Genomic DNA, 3,908 nt, shown 5'->3' with positions numbered 1-3,908 from the left:
GGCAAAACACACCAAAAGATTATGATGATGGATGGCTCAAATTCTCACAAAGGTAAACTTATCACTTTCAAATTGAGTTTTCAAAATTATCATGACATGTACAGGAAAGTCAGAGGTATGTGTACTTCCTGAAACATGGTTAGTTCTATCTGACTCTATAAAATCAATATCAAATTCAGATTCACTCTCAGCATCAAATTCAGACATAGATCAAGTACAAATTCAGATTCAATGCATGAAGAGTGACAGGCATGCAGATTAGAATGAAGATCAGTCATGTATTCATCAACAATATGGTCAATTATTTCAACATGAAATATAGAAAGATCTTCAGATGGGTGTTTCATAGCATCAAGAATATTAAAATGAACAGTTATATCACCAAACTCCATAGATAGTGTGCCAGCATATACATCTATCTTAGTTCTAGCAGTTTTCATAAAAGGTCTGTCTAGAATAATGGGAACTGATCCTTTAGAAAATCCCTCCTCCATATTTAAAATATAAAAATCAACAGGGAAAATCAGCTCACCAACTCTAACTAAGACATCCTCTATGAAACCAGCAGGATAGGCAGCACTTCTATTAGCTAAATGAATTACCACATCAGTTGACTGCAAAGGACCTAGAGATAGAGAATTAAAAATAGACAGAGGCATAACACTAACAAAATCTCCTAAATCTAGCATGGCATTGTCAAACTCATTGTTCCCTATAATACAAGGTATGCTGAATGTACCTGGATCTTTACCTTTTTCAGGGATTTGGGGAACAGATTTACCAATCAATGTGGAGACATTTTTGCCCATACTAATTCTTTCACTTCCTTTAAGCTTCCGCTTATTAGTGCATAGCTCCTTCAAGAATTTAGCATATCTTGGAATTTGCTTTATTGCATCCAGCAGAGGTATGTTTACCTCTACTTTCCTAAATGTTTCCAAGATCTCCTTCTCTGCCTCTTCCATTTTTTTGTTGGAAATTGCTCTTGGAGGGAATGGAAGAGGGATATGCTACTTCTCTTTAGATTCACCTGCATAGAAATTGTTAGGTAACTTACTCTTTAAATTTTTGTCATCATCTTTATCTGGAGTAGAGTGAGGTGGGGCAGGTTCATTGGCGGATGAGGACGATGCTACTGGTTGAGGTCCTTGACATTGCCTTCCTAACTTCAATGTAATGGCACTCACATTTTTGGGATTCTGGACAGATTGAGAAGGTATCTATCAGAATTCTGGGATTGTTGTTGATTTAACTGTGTAGCCAACTGTTCCATCTGATTAGTTAAGCTCTGAATGGAGGCTCTGGTCTCTTGCTAAAACTACATGTTTTGCATAGTCATTTGCCTCACAAGTTCTTCAAGGGAAGGTTACGGAGGGGCCTCAACTGTTTGCTGTTTCTGGGGCTGTTGTTGTTGTTGCTGCTGGATTGGTGGAGGAACGTATGGTCTACTTGGGCTAGCAGCAATTTGAAAATAAGTTTGTTGTTGTTTTTGTTGCTGTTGTGAAGGATTCAATCATCTATGGTTGTGATGATTCCTCCATCCGGGATTGTACCTATTGCTGGAGAGGTCATAATTATTCTGTTGTGGCTGATTTTGCTGTTGAGGTTGAGGAGGTCTGCTGTAGATGTTTGCAGCATAAGCTTCAGGTTGTTCAATTGCTTCAGATTGTTGCACAGAAGGGCAAAGGTCTGTGTGCTGGTCGGCAGAGGAGCATAAACCACAGATTCTGGCGACAGGTGCAGATTTTTTATTCATGGACAGTTGGGTTACCAGGTTAACCAAGGCATCTAGTTTACCTTCAAGCTTCTTAGTCTCACCTGATGAATTCGTGGCTACTTCATGCACTCCTCTAATGACAATAACATCACTTCTGGCACTAAATTGCTGGGAGTTTGAAGCCATCTTCTCAATTAAATTTCTGGCTTTAGCAGGGGTCATGTCTCCAAGGGCTCCACCACTGACAGCATCTATCATACTTCTCTCCATGTTGCTGAGTCCTTCATAAAAATATTGGAGGAAAAGCTGCTCTGAAATCTGGTGGTGAGGGCAACTAGCACATAATTTTTTAAATCTCTCCCACTATTCATATAGGCTCTCTCCACTGAGTTGTCTAATGACTGAAATATCTTTTCTGATGGTCGTGGTCCTGGAAGCAGGGAAATTTTTTTCTAAGAATACTCTCTTAAGGTCATCCCAGCTCGTGATGGACCTTGGAGCAAGGTAATATAGCCAGTCCTTTGCCACTCCCTCTAAAGAATGAGGAAAGGCCTTCGGAAATATGTGATCCTCCTGGACATCTGGTGGTTTCATGGTGGAGTAGACAATATGGAATTCTTTCAGATGCTTGTGTGGGTCTTCACCTGCAAGGCCATAAAACTTTGGAAGCAAATGGATCAGTCCAGTTTTAAGAACATATAGGACATCCTCATCAGGGTATTGGATGCACAAGCTTTCGTAGGTGAAATCAGGTGCAGCCAATTCCCTTAGAGTCCTCTCACAGGGTGGAGGGTGTGCCATGTTCTCAGAATATTCAAAATCTAAATGCTCAAAACTATAATGCTCAAAATCACCAATAACAGAATGCTCAGGATGCTCAAAAGGTACTAAATGATGTCTAACTAATCTATGAAATGTCCTATCTATCTCAGGATCAAAGGGTCATAAGTCAGATGGATTTCCTCTAGTCATACACTAAATTCAGCATTCACAATTAGTTGTCTTCTTATGCAAGTAACAGTGTAGGTTTGAACTACAACTACAATTAAATGATATCCAAATGACTTGAAATTTTGTGAGAAACCTCATAAAATGATGAGAAGATAGCACAAAAAATATCAAATGAAAATTCGAAGTCTAACTATATAAGCTAAAAATGATAAGTTAAGAAAAATAAGAGAATAACACTTGAAAAATAAAAAACTTTTGACAGAATCACTTTTTTGGACGATGGAGACCTCATCCAGCTTGTGGCAGGCTGCCATGGTGTAGGAAATTTTTTTCTACCCCAAATACATTTATAATAATAGCGATTCTGATAACCGGAGCAAAAGTTATGGCCGTTTGAAGTTTTGACAAAAATCAAATTTGCTACTCTTTTGGAACTTTCAAATCTGACCAAACTAAAGGCTCTAGCTATTTTTCCCACAAAATATAGATTAAAAGAAGTTACCAAAAAAAAATTCAGCCAAAAATAACAACTATAGCTACTAAAACAAAAAATCTCAAATAATTCGGTAAGGGTGGTCGCTAAAATCCGTCGCTACATGATTTCCACTACTACTCTTTTTTGCCGAAAGCAAAAGTGGTCGCTAAATTCGTCGCAAAATACCCAAAACTGAAGCAGGGGAAGCGCTTAACAGAAAAACTAAAACAGAACACACGCTAAACAACATACCAAGACACTAAACAACACTAACACACACTAACACAACACTAACAATTAAACATAAAACACGAAAGAATTAAACACTAACACGACACTAGCTATTATGAACCTTTGGAAACTACTCCCCGGCAACAGTGCCAAATTTGATCGAGGCCGTACCCGAATCAAATAAACATTAAAATGTAGTAACTAGGAAGTGATCCTAGGTCGTTTCCCGACGAGCAATGATAAACCAAATGTTCATAACAGATAGTAGGAAATAGTAACAAATTGGGGGGGGGGGGGGGTTGTTTGCTTTTGTAACTTAAACAGCGAGTAAAATTGAATTAGAAAATATCATAATTAAAATGCGTTGGTTCCCCTTGATTCACAAGTAAGTCTCTTATGCTAGGTTGCGAGAATTTATCCTTTATCAGTTTAACCACTTAATCCAACCCTAAATTAAATTACTAAGCGAAATTCAACATAAGGCATTCATTATGTGATTAAGCATCACATACACCAATTACTCATAAACGATCA

The 3,908-nt window shown here is 38.1% G+C and overlaps 1 non-coding gene across 1 annotated transcript; it reads left to right on the top strand.

Annotated features, from left to right (window-relative positions):
• Positions 1-2,033: 2,033 nt before the first annotated feature.
• Positions 2,034-2,140, top strand: LOC114404019. Its single transcript, XR_003664780.1, has one exon. It is a non-coding gene; the product is annotated as a small nucleolar RNA R71 (small nucleolar RNA).
• Positions 2,141-3,908: the final 1,768 nt, after the last annotated feature.

Source organism: Glycine soja, chromosome 20 (assembly GCF_004193775.1).
Source record: "Glycine soja cultivar W05 chromosome 20, ASM419377v2, whole genome shotgun sequence".
Taxonomy (NCBI): Eukaryota; Viridiplantae; Streptophyta; class Magnoliopsida; order Fabales; family Fabaceae; genus Glycine; species Glycine soja.
Note: the sequence above shows the minus strand (reverse complement) of the source record. Positions and strands in the feature narration are given on the sequence as shown.